Below are 13,389 nucleotides of genomic sequence, written 5' to 3'. Positions count from 1 at the left end.
AGCCCTCCAAGTGCACACTGTGTGGGTTTGGCTCACAGGGTGTGCCACGGACTAAGCTGCACACACACACACACACCTTTTACCATAAATCACCAGCTAGATGAAGACAACCGGGGAAATGAGGAAGGGACATCTGTTGCTCCCCAGTTCCTGTTAAAGCACTTGCGTCACGTGTCTTTCACAAGACTGGAATGAACTTGCCTCCTTACCCTGAGTTTGCCTCCTTGTGGACTCGGTGGCCCTGGACACTGTCCTTTATTCGTTCCTCTTTGCAGGCGGTTTTGTTCATCTCATGCTTTGCTACTTGTTCCTGACCGTTTCCAAGCCCTGGTCGGGAGAAGACTGACCACGGATGACCCTCACACTTCCTTAACATGTATAACAGGGAACCAGCACACCGTCCCAGCACCACACAAGATATCTTCTGGGTTGTCAGTACATGTCGGCAGCGGGCACCCAAGCCACCCCATTTTCCTCTGACTGCAAACTGCTCTCATTTTAATCTTTGGGAGGGGGAGGGGGCGGGGACGGCTGTAAGGACCAGGGGTGTAGGTTACTTGGTAGAGTGCTCGCTAGCGTGCACAAAGGTCTGAGTTGATCCCCAACACCACATAAAACTGGACGTGGTGGTACAGGCTTGTAATCCTAGCACTTGAAAGGTAGACCAGAAGTTTAAGGCCATCCTTGGCTACATTAAAGAATTTAAGGTCAGCTCGGGCTACGGGAGGCCCTTACTCAAAGACAATAGCAAAAAAAAAAAAAACAAAAAAACAAAAAAACAGCGCTGCCATTTTGGGGACCCACTTGGGACCTAACATCTTGCCTGCCAGAAGCAACTGGCAAACAAAACCTGAATCACAAGATTTCTGAGTGTAGGTCTTTGTTTATTGGCCACCGATCCTTCTGTTTACCCAGAGTCCTTCCTGAACTGAGTCCATGCAGGACGTTGTCGGCATCACATCATTTGGAGGACCTGCTTCGGACCTAACATATTGTTGTGATAAAACCCCTTCGAGAAGCAGCCTAGGGAAGAAACAGTTTGTGTGGTTTACATGTCAGTTCGTCACTGAGAGAATTCAGAGCAGGAACTCAAGACAAGAGCCTGGAGACAAAAACTGAAACAGAAACCGCGGAGGAACACTGCTTCCTGGCTTGTTCTCATGGCTCACTCAGCTTGCTTTTTCATACAGCCCAGGACCACTTGACCAGAGAGAGTGGGGTAAGCCCATTCACATTAATCACTAATGAAGAAAAGTCCCCACACACTTGTCTATAGGCCAATCTGATGCAGGAATTTTTCTCAAATGATGCTCTCTCCTCGGATGACTGTAGCTTGTGTCCAAGTTGACAAACAAAAACAAAAACAAAATAAAAAACAAAAACCTAACCAGCATCCTGGAGAACATTACCTTAAGTGAAATAAGCCAGACTTAGGAAGACAAATACACATTCTTTTCTCTCATGTACAGACTCTAGAGTTAAATCTCTCTTTTCTCCCCACCCCATGTGAGTATGTGGTGAGGAGGGGTAGAAAGGGAACCATGAGAGAAGAAGAAGAGGTTTTAGGAGAGCAAGAGGGAAGAAGGACAATAAAATACATCTGACATGAAACAGAAGGGGGAACTATTTGGGGGAAGAATGAGAGTCAAAAGCAGAGGGTCACGGGTCACAAGGGAAGGACCATTGGGAAGAGGGATGAGCTATGGGAAAATGCCACAATGAAATTCATTGCTTTGCACGTTAATTTTAACATCAATTAAAATAATGAGCTGAGACCTAGAGTACTCAGACACACAAGAAAGCAATAAAAACATAAAGTGGTAATATAGCCACTTATCGTTTTTATTAATGGTGTATGTAATTAGAGGAGTCAGCTGTTGTACCACCGGCAGAGCCAGAGAGGGTCTGTTCACACCAGCATCACCATACATGCAGGAATACCATGCTACTCTGCGGCAGCCGCCCTGCACTGCGTCATCAGAAACTTTCGGCTTCATTCTGCCTTAAGAGATCGTTATTTCTTATGCAACCCTGGTGGAAACGCTGTTGTATAGAACATGGCTACACTGAGATCATAGATACACACCACAAAGCCTTAATTCCCCCTTGTTCCCAGTAACCTTATCTGTTATCAATGCAAAAACACAGCACTCACTTCAAAGGGAATAAGAGAGTTTATTCTGGAGCTAAATCTGAATAGCCATAGCCCCGGAACACAGATTTACATTTATTTGAATATCATGTTCCAATGTGGTAAGAGTTTGTGAAGTTTTTTTTTTTTTATTAGTGAATAAAAGAAAGTCATAAATCACTTTTCAAAAACATTGATGGGACTCGCAGGTAGACTGTTGCTACAAAGCACAGATTCTTTGCTATTTGCTTCCGATGATGTCTGATGATACTCTTAGCTCTTGGCCTGGTGGAGCCTAGGGGTCTCGGTACATTTCAAAAGCATTTACTCACAGTCACAAGAATATCAGGTCCAACACAGAGGTGGGCAATGAGCAGCTATTCAGAGGACTAAAAATAACCCAGGGTAATCATTCAATTCACCTTGTAGGATCTTTAACACAGGTGCGGCTTTTCTTTTTGTCTCTGGGAACTTCAGTCCACACATCTCTTTATGACATCTACCAGGAAGGACCCGAGCCGTACACTAACCTGATTAGTTGACTTCCCATGCACTCAGCTCTAGGGGGCAGAGGAAGCCCCGAGTGAAAGCCAGATTGAATGTGCATTTTGACGTGTCCAAGGGCTTCGAGGCCTCTGACCCAGGGAACAATTTGGCAAAGCCATTACCCATATGATCCATGCAGGCACGAGAGAAAGGCGAAGTTTTTCTCTGGGGTCTGACTGTGTTTGTGGGCCGTTGACCAGTGTGTGCAAAGACTAGAGGACTGCACACCTACAGAGACCACCTATCAAGATCAGCTAACCCCTTCTCCTCTGCTGTACCTAATAAGCACACTGAGTTGTTAGGAGAAGCCCACCTGATCCCAGCATCATGGTATGTGTGTCCGTGGGTCTGTCCTTTCTCCATCCCGTCGCCTCTCCTCATCAGGGTCCCCGGACCCAAGCTTTGAAGGATGCAGAAAGCACAAGAGAAGCCACATTTGGGTGGCTCGGGAGGCAGGACCAGACAGATCTATGTCAATTTATAGTCAAAGACAGAAGTCACCGGCCCCGTACCAACAGGCTCTGGCGGGGACAAGGTAGGGTGGTCAGGTCAAAGCTCTGCCACCAGCTCCCTGTCCGCTGCTGCAGAACACCTAGCCGGGGCCCTGGGGTACTGGGTGACGGCCAGTGTCATGCACATAAGTGACCGTGACCCCTAAACTGCCTCTTGTTGAGGGTGTTTTATCACGGCAACAGAAAACGAAAGTAGAACACCGAACAAGTTTCGAAAACACAAGGGAACACGGCCCTCTAGGTGGCAGGAACCCGGGAGGCCTTGACCCTGCCTTTGAGATGCTGCAAAGGGGTTATTAGTGCCTGCAGCCACCAGGGCGGGAAATGAGGGACAGGGCCACACTGCCTTGCCCACACTGCCTTGCCCACACTGCTCTCTCCAGAGCCTCCTTCCGGCGTGTCTTGCCCCACGGGCGGGAAAAGGAAAGCGGCGCACAGGTGCAGGGAGGGCCCCGGCACCTCTTTCGATTGAGAATCAACACACTTGAAACTTTGCCCCGCGGACCCGTCCACCACACCACCGCAGGGACTCGGTCACCCGGCCGCTCCGGAGCGCACAAGTTAAGCCTTGGGGTTTGTGTGCGGCGCCCGCGCACCTCCAGGGTGCGAGCCGAGCCGGCGGGGCCGAGCCGCCCGCCCGCCCGCCCGCTCGGAGCGCCGGCCCGCGCGCCGCTCCTGCAGTTGCAGTTCCGTCGCCGCCGCCAAGAGCTCGGGGCGACAGCGAGCGGCGGCGACACGAAATCCGGGCGGCAGCCATCGAGCGTCGCTCGGGAGCTGGGCCGGGGAAAGCCGGGAGCACCGGGCGGCCCGCGCGGGAGCATCCTTTTGGAAAAAGAAAAAGCAGGAAGAGGACGGGTCGTGGAAGCTTTGTAGGAAGTGTAGAAGCAGTAGTGCACGCCGGGACCAGGATGGCCGAGTGGTTAAGGCGTTGGACTTAAGATCCAATGGACATATGTCTGCGTGGGTTCGAACCCCACTCCTGGTATAGGTGTTACTTTTGTCCCTTTCCTCAAGGTCTCGGGTATTTTTTAGGTCCAAATCCCTTGAAAACTTAGAATTCTGATTTCCAGTTGGAAGAAATGCAGTTACAGCCTTCGTAGGTCGCTGCTGCAAGCCGAGTTTCCCTCGGTGAAGCAACCGAGTCTCCGGCGACCTGTGCACGCCCGCAGGGGACTGCAGACCTCCGCTAGCTGCCCCTGCTTGGCCAGAGGAAGCCGGGGAGTCTTGATATCAACCAACTTTTTGCAAAAGTGCTTTTCCCTCTGCCTTTCTCTGCCTCTGTCCCCACCCCCTTTTCTTTTTTTTCTCCTTCCTTCCTTCCTTTTTTTTTTTTTTTTTTTTTTTTTTTGGCCTCCGAAGTTTGACTTGTTCTCATGATGCAACCCTTCAGTTAACTCCACAAAGGTACCATTGTTCTGAAGACCCAGAATTTGAAATATTTTCAGGTTTTTTCCTAATTTCTTCAAAAGTATTTTTTTATCAAAGCAGCCTACGATCTTAAACAAAATTCGTAGGTGCAGCTCCGGGAACTCTCCAGCCTTTTGAATAATCTGAGCATAAGACAGTGATTAAATCCCTCAGTACAACCATAAAACTTAGGAAACATTGACCATTAACGTTGATCGTATATTTCCATCTGATCCTCAGGACTCTCAATTATCTGGAGTTGTAGGAATATTCTTTACACAGAAAGGCTCGTGTTCAGAATGATGTATCTCATTTACTAGTCCTGGCTCAGAACTCTGATGGCAAAATGTTATTAGTAGATTTAAACAGTGACGCCTACTGGTAAACTTGAGGAACATTTATTTGTTTAGATAAACCTGAAACTTTTGAATAACTGTGTTTAGGAGATTAAGGCAATGTCAATCTCAGACAGAAAGTTATCTTCCCCCTTTAAATCTCTGATAAATAATCTTCCATTTAAATAGAATCACTCATCACTGAGATAACTTTTCATGAGCATTGTTTTAATTGTATGATAAAGTCCTTCTCTGGCTTTATTATTTTTATTTCAATTAAACATTTTCTTTCAAACTTTGAAGATGATTATAAAGTTAAAGATATATATATATACTATATATATATATATATTACATATTAGCCATCAGCCTTAAGACACAGGTATCATGGTCACTTTGAAGACTCCTACACAAGAAGCTTTCTTAATCCTCCTCAGTAGTAAGTTGGAGCTTGGGGACTTTGATTAATTAGCTTCTTTCGATTTCCACTTTTATTCATTTATTTTATGCCCTGCTCATGCCTGCCTGAATGTATGCAAGTACACTGCATGGGTACCTGGTGCCAGCCCAGGAGGAAGCCATGAATCCCCGGAACTGGAGGTAGAGTTTATAAACTGTCACGTGGGCACTAGGAACCACACCCAGGTCCTCTGTAAGAGCCACAAGTGCTCTCTGCTGCAAAACTATCTCTTCAGCTCCACACAGCCCAGTTTTTCATTTTTAGGTACAGTTTCAATTAGTCTGTTCATGGAACAAATCAGGTGCAGGCTATGTGCCTCGTGCATGTGCTAATTATTCAAATGAAGTAAATGTTAATGCCCCAAGCTCTAAAATTTTTATTAGAATATTCATAGCACAGAATGATATATTTCTTTTTCTTTTTTTGGTTTTGGTTTTTCACAACAGGGTTTCTCTGTGTAGTTTTTGGTGCCTGTCCTGGATCTCGTTCTGTAGACCAGGCTGGCCTCGAACTCACAGAGATCTGCCTGCCTCTGCCTCCCGAGTGCTGGGATTAAAGGCGTGCGCCGCCGCCGCCGCTGCCGCCGCCGCCGCCGCCGCCGCCGCCGCCGCCGCCACCGCCGCCGCCACCACCACCACCGCCCGGTTTAAAATGATGTATTTCATAAGGACATTTTCAAACATATGTATCACGTGGTTTGTTTGTATTCACGCCTGTTACTCTGCCTTGCCCCACCCCCACCCCATCCCACCCCACTCCCACCCTCTTCCCTTATACTGCCCCTTCTACTTTCAGATCATATATATATATTTGTGTGTATGTATGTATATATATACATATATATGTATATATATATATACATTTCCAATGTAATTCCACATGAGAGAGAACCTGTGATCTCTGTCTTTCTGAACTGTCTTAAGTTAACATGATCTCCAGTTCCATCTTTTTTTCCTGCAAATGGCATACTTTTGTCCTCAGATGTGGCTGAATAAAACTCCATTGTGCATGCATACTGAATTTTCTATATCCACTCATCAACGCTTAAATGCCTATGCTGGCCCCTCTCCTTAGCTGTTGGGGGGGAAAATACAGCAGTAAACATGTCTGCGCATGTGTCTTTGTGGTTGCTGACTTGGACATCTTTGGTAAATACCCAGCAGTAATACACTATATGATGATTCTATTATTAGGCTTGCGTGTGTATGTAACTTCTATTGTTTATTTCCATAGTACCTGTGACTAATTTACATTCCCACCAGCAATGTATTAGGCCTGCCCCCCCCCAATCTGGCCAGCCTTTGTTTGATTTGTGTGTGTGTGTGTGTGTGTGTGTGTGTGTGTGTGTGTGTGTGTTTGAGACAGGGTTTCTCTATGTAGTCCTGGCTGTTCTGCAACTAGGTAGATCATGCTGGCTTTGAACTCTGTGATCTGCCTGCCTCTGCCTCCTGAGTGCTAGGATCAAAGGTGTGGGCCACCATGTCCAGCTTTTGTTTTGTTTGTTTGTGATGTCTTAATGGTAGCCTTTCTGACTGGGGTGAAATACAATCTCAAGATAGTTTAGTTGTAGAGACGCCACCTAGGAGACAGAGAGCATACATCTATTCGTTTTCTATGATTGGACAGAAGACCATTGTGAACCAATGTGGCCTAAGTTAAATTTCCATTAGCATAAATGACAGTGTTCCTAGACCTTTTGTCAGAGTACCTGCAAGGGAATGAGTGTTGTTTACGCCATTTAAAAGAGTGGTACAAATGAACGGCATAGTGGTGACCACCTTTAATCTCAACATTTGGGTGGCAGAAGCAGGTAGACCTCTGTGAGTTGGAGACCAGCCTGGTCTACATAGCAAGTTTTAGGCCAGCCAGCACTAGATAGTGAGACCCTAGTGAAAGAGAGAGAGGCAGACAGGCATATTAAAATAAAATTCTAGGTGATAGATATCAGTATTGCACACAGACTAAAGTCAACATAGAGATGTGTGGAGTGACCTCTCAATGTGAGCAGACTGCCCTGGGCAGTGATGGTCTGTGACTGGGGACACAGGAAATGAGTCAGCCTGGGTCAGCACCATCCCTTATCAGCCATCTCTGTCCAGGGTCAGCACTGGGTGCTTACCAGTGTGAAATGGGAACTTTGCCTAGCAGAGTGCCTCCAGAATTTTATGTACATTGACTATCCACGTGCTGAATAAGTGGATGACCTCAAAATCCACTGGAAAGATTTCACACCTGATTCTGTACAGTGTATCCTTGAGCATCCTGTTCTAGGGTATGTGGTAAAAATGTGCCACGGATGCCTTTGAACTGGGTTTGGTAGACACACAGACACAAAAGTGACTCCTGAGCTGGGCAGTGGGGGTGCAAGCCTTTAATCCCAGCACTCGGGAGGCAGAGGCAGGTGGATCTCTGTGAGTTCGAGGCCCGCTTGGGCTACAAAGTGAGTTCCAGGAAAGGAGCAAAGCTACACAGAGAAACCTGTCTCAAAAAACAAAACAAAACAAACAAACAAAAAGACTGACTTCTGTAAAAGAAGATCGCATAGCACAGATCCCTGGGACAGGAGTCCTGCTGAGTCCTAGAAGGCTGTTGTAGAAGTCTTAAGGTCAGTCATGGGGAGAGGAAGTGTAGGGAAGGGGTGGTTTGCACAGAACGGGGGAAGCAGGAGTGTGGTACCCCTAAGAATTAGCAAACTCCGAAAGGGACATCCTGCTCTGTGTGGGAGGCCCCAGGTCCCAGAGCTTCAGCAATACAAAGAAGAAGAAGAAGAGTTCCCACGGTGTGGGTCAGGCTTTCTGCTGCAGCTTTTGTTTGTCTCTCCCTTTCTTCCTTCTCGACTAGACAGTGCCAAGGTTCAGAAGCCCAAAGGGGAGAACCTTCAAGGCACTAGTGAGTCATTTCTATCTTAGGAGGTTTTACCATGAGCTGGAGCAATTCAAATCTCAAATTTATCTCTGGGGTTAGGCTGTAGTTTTGTCCATTTCGTTCATTGCTATCTATAGTGAAGTGAGGTTGGCAGTTATCTGAAAAGGTACTTTTCCCCCCTCAGACAGAGTCTCACTACTCAGCCCTGGATAGCCTGGAACTCACTTTGTAGACCAGACTGGCCTGGAACTCAATGGAGATACTTCCTTTGTCTCTGCCTCTCAAGTGCTGGGACTAAAGGCTTGTGCCACCACACCTGACAAAAGGTAACTTTTAAAGTTATATTTTAAAATGGATTATTAAGAAAAATTGATGAGGGGCTGGAGAGATGGCTCCGTGGCTAAGAGCACTGGCTGTTCTTCCAGAGGACTGGCGTTCAATTCCCAGCACCCACATGATGGCTCACAGCTGTCTGTAACTCCAGTTCCAGGGGATCTGGCACCCTCACACAGACATGCATACACACAGGCAAAATACCAATGCACATCAAACTTGAAAAAAAAAAAGGATAAATTGGGCCTGGTGGAAATCTGTAAATCTCGGGGGCTTGAGTTAATTACACAGTGAATTCCAGGCCGGCCAGGGTGTAGAGAGTTAACACCTGTCTCAGACAAAGAAAGGAAGACAATAACAACAACAGTGGAAAAAAAAGATAATATTTGCCTCTTGGGGCTGAAGAAATGGCTCAGTGGTTAAGCGCGCTGGCTGTTCTTCCAGGGGGCATAGGTTCAATTCCCAGCACTCACTTGGTGGCTCACAACCACTTACATGGTTGCTCACAACCACCCATGACTCCAGTTCCAGAGGACCTGACACCTCTGACTTCCACAGGCACCTGCACTCAGGTGCACACACCCACATGCAGATATGCATAATTAAAAACAGTAAAAACAAATTTAAAAAAAAAATGGTCTCAGCTCTCCAATTTCCCCTCCTGCAGCAGTACACAGAGAAGTCTTGTTTTACCTGTAGCACAGGGGCTATGCCTTCGTCTACTGTATCTCGGCCAGCCATTGCAGCTCCACAGTCACTGAGACCCAAGAGTCAAAGGCTGGGGTGAAAACCTGCGAGCTCAGGGAGGCTGAGTAGCAACAACTAGCTAACCCCATCTCCTTGCTGGCGTCAGTGGAAGAAATGGGCTTCCACTTCACCAAACCAGAAAAACCTGCGCCACTCTAAACCCCACCCGGCTACCTCCAGTGTCTCTCTATCTCTCCCGGATGCCCTCTGAGACTCTATGATTACTTCCTGTCAACCAGTTGCTAATGCGGCCTCCTGACCAAGGTTACTTGTATTTAATTAACACAAATGCAAACTCAGGGTTCGCAGTGTGATCAAATATCCCTCAACATAGAAGTAAGCATGCTGGTAAAACACACACACAGTATAGTACATGCCCCATGAGGCAACGCAGAACTGGGATTAGCAATCACAGAGCACAAGAATTTTCTGGAGAAGTGGGTTGGCGCCCTCATGGCAATCCTTCTCCTATTTCTCAGGTAATAGTATATCCTTCTGAGGTCTTTAGTGTAGTTGAAGACTACATTGTTATAATTTTCCTTAGTTATGATAAAAGATAAGTTAGATATGAAACCTTAGACTCACAAATATAGGATAGATATCTTCTTTAATTTTGCCAAATACAAATAAACTAAATATTATAAATAGACTAGATATTGTAACTATAATTCTTACTTGATAATTGTTTTGTTATATGTAGTTTTACTATGTGAAAGTTAAAACCTTCCTTTGAAAAAAAAGGGGAAAGTGCTGTGGATATCGCTCTGTATAAATAAAACACTGATTGGCCAGTAGCCAGGCAGGAAGTATAGGAAGGACAAGGAGAGAAGAGAATTCTGGGAAAGGGGAGGTTGAGGCAGAGAGACGCTGCCAGACACTGCCATGACAAGCAAGATGTAAAGGTACCAGTAAGCCATGAGCCACGTGGCAACTTATAGACTAATAGATATGAGTTAATTTAAGATATAAGAACAGTTAGCAAGAAGCCTGCCACGGCCATACAGTTGGTAAATAATACAAGCATCTGTGTGTTTACTTTATAAGTGGGCTGTCGGACTGCTGGGGCTTGGCGGGAGCTGGAGAGAAACCCTCCAGCTACAGTGGGTGTTTTTTTTTTTTTTTTTTTTTTTTTTGGTTGTTTTCTTGGTTGGTTTTAGATAAGGCCTCACTATTTAGCCCAGGATAGCCTCAGACTCACTGTGTAGCAGCCCATGCTGGTCTTGAACTCAAGGCATTCCTGTTCCCCCTCTCCAGTACTAAGTGAAAGGACCAGAGTCAGCACAGGACACACCAAGACCAAGTTGTCAGCACAAAGGAGATTTATTTGCCCCAGAGGGACAGAGGGCTGGGAATAAGAGACAAAGTCAGGAGACAGAGGATGAGGGAGAAGGGAAAAGGAACAGGGGAGAGGGGAGAAAGGGGATGGGGGAAGGATATTTGTCCCGGAGCGGGAACAAAGGACTGACTCTGGACAAAGAAGACAGAAGCCGCTGTGGTGGTATTGTGTTCCCCAAAATATTGTGTACTCTAATAAATTTATCTGGGGTCAGAGAACAGACAGCCACTAGATACAAAGGCTAGAAAATGGTGGCACTCACACCTTTAATCCTAGCATTCCAGAGATAGAAATCCCTCTGGATCTCTGTGAGTTCAAGGCCACATTGGAAACAGCCAAGCATGGTGACACACGCCTTTAATCCCAGAAAGCCAGCCTTTAATCCCAGGGAGTGGTGGTAGAAAACAGAAAGATATATAAGGCGTGAGGATCAGAAACTAGAAGCTTTTGGCTGGTTAAGATTTTGGCTGGTTAAGCATTCAGGCTTTTGAGCAGTAATTCAGCTGAGACCCACTCCGGATGAGGACTCAGAGACCTCCAGTCTGAGGAGACAAGACCAGCTGAGGATCCAGCAAGGTGAGATAGCTGTGGCTTGTTCTGTCTCTCTGATCTACCAGCATGGACCCCAATAACTCGCCTCAGGTTTGATTTTATTAATAAGAACTTTTAAGATTCCTGCTACAAGCGGCTCATAGGCAAATGGTACTTCACAAAGGGAAAAGGGAAAACCTGTGTTAGGATGAGTTGGTTTAATTGGGCATGTTAATTAGGGCAGCCAAAAGGGGGCCTTTGATTGCTGGACTTCAAAACTTCCACAGCTGGACCTTGGTAGTCAGCCTCAGGAGGAGGAGGAAGTGGCCAAATAGGGGAATGGACCTTGGGGGCCTTGCCGGCTAGCTTGAGGAATGTCATCTAATGGTTTTTAGCAAGGCAGAGAAGGGTAAAAGGCAAGACCTGTCGCCCCCTGTTTGCGGATGCTTGGGCCTGTTAGAGCCCTTCCCTGAGAATCCAGCCCCGCTGCTTCGTGCCCTGCTCAGTGCAAGTTCTCACCTTAGGTCCACCCCAGTCAGCCAGGAGTTGGCATTCACGCTCCAACAGGCTAGAGCATCGGCAAATGTGGTGCCGACAGGTCTTGTCAGGCTCTTTAGTTCTCCAACTCTTTGTCGTCTCGCCTATAAGATCTTTATAACAATTGATTCTGAGGGGTCAATCGGACGCTACTGTAATGTTTAGCAAGCGCCTGGCAGGTAGATTGGCCAACAGATTATGATATCGTTGCACGGATGGGATTGACAGATCAATTTTTATATGATGTCCAGGTTGCTCATGAAATTTATTACTTGTATCTTTCATTCCCATGACAATTACAGGACAAGAAAATAAGATTTAATTTCAAAGACAGAGATTTTGGAGAAAGGCACAGATTGCATTTTTCTGATTTGTTTGTTGAATTTTTTTTGTGTGCCGTTTAACAGCCTTTAAATGCCCAGTTTTCTAGCAGCAGCAGCAGCTTGTTCAAAGGAGGAATTTGGGGTAAGTCCTTAAATAATGTCTTGTTTAAAAAAAAAACAAAACAGTAATGTTCTGAAATCTAACTTGAAAAGGGAAGAAAAATAAACTCTTGAGTTTTCAAATACACAGTGAGTGAGTTTATTGTTTTCTCCTGGGTGCCACACCCACTGGTTAGTCATAAATAGCTATATTAAGAATGTTTTTCACATTTTTTAAGCACTAGCAGTTCTGACCCACCCCAGTTCAGTGATTTGAAATGTAACCTGACTTTAATATTTTTATTCTACATTAGGAAAAAAGCAGAGATTTCTATCACTGAGAAGATGTAAAAATTATCCTGTTATTTACATTATCATGTAAAAATTATCATATCCTATAGGTATCATTATCATATCACAATCATAAACATTACCAATAATATTCTGCTTTCAGGTGAGGCAAGGTAATTTATGTGTGACTGCCATTGAAGTCCATTACGATACACACTCTCTCTTTTACTGTGACTAGGTGACATCCTTTGTCCTCTTGGTGCAGGACAAAGAACAGCTCATGAAAGTGTCTTCTCATAGCCTGAAATAACAAGTACATGTTAGAGAGGCGTAATGAGCTCAAATAACCTCAGGATTCCATGGAACTGAATCAGTGAGTCAGTTTCTTTGATTTGGATTTGGAGTCTCCTGTGAGTAATCCTCAGGCCAAAGTTGAGAACGGACTTTCTCTGTTGCGGCTGGAGAAGAATGAAGGGTGGGTGTGGACCCAGAGGTCCTCTCCTCGGCCTTCCTTTCCTCTCCGCATTTCAGTCCACAGGCCAGCCTCCCACTGTCCCTGCAGCACGCAGCTACCCAGTTCGTGCAGTTTTGTGTTCTGTGATTTGTTTTGCTTTGTTTTTTTTTGAAACGGGATCTTGCTATACAGCCTAGGCTGGCCTTAAACTCACAATCCTCCTGCCTCAGCCTCCTGAGTGGTATGATTATGAGTATGTGCCATCATACCCAATTTATCATTCACCTATCTTTTCAAAATGTTTAGGAATGTCCTTTGGGGGGGGGGGCGGGTGTTGAGACATAGTTTCTTTGTGTAGACCTGGTTGTACTGGAATTTGCTCTGTAGAGCAGGCTGGCCTTGAACTTAGAGAGCTCTGCCTGTCTCTGCTTCCTGACTACTGGGATTAACCATCGCCCAGCATTTAGGAAAGTCTTACATTG

The 13,389-nt window shown here is 45.9% G+C and overlaps 1 non-coding gene across 1 annotated transcript; it reads left to right on the top strand.

Annotated features, from left to right (window-relative positions):
• Window positions 1–4,091: 4,091 nt before the first annotated feature.
• Window positions 4,092–4,174, top strand: Trnal-uaa. The gene has a single exon. It is a non-coding gene; the product is annotated as a tRNA-Leu (tRNA).
• Window positions 4,175–13,389: the final 9,215 nt, after the last annotated feature.

The sequence above is a fragment of the Peromyscus leucopus genome, chromosome 8a, assembly GCF_004664715.2.
Source record: "Peromyscus leucopus breed LL Stock chromosome 8a, UCI_PerLeu_2.1, whole genome shotgun sequence".
NCBI classification, from domain to species: domain Eukaryota; kingdom Metazoa; phylum Chordata; class Mammalia; order Rodentia; family Cricetidae; genus Peromyscus; species Peromyscus leucopus.
This window is presented reverse-complemented; position numbering and strand designations above follow the sequence as displayed.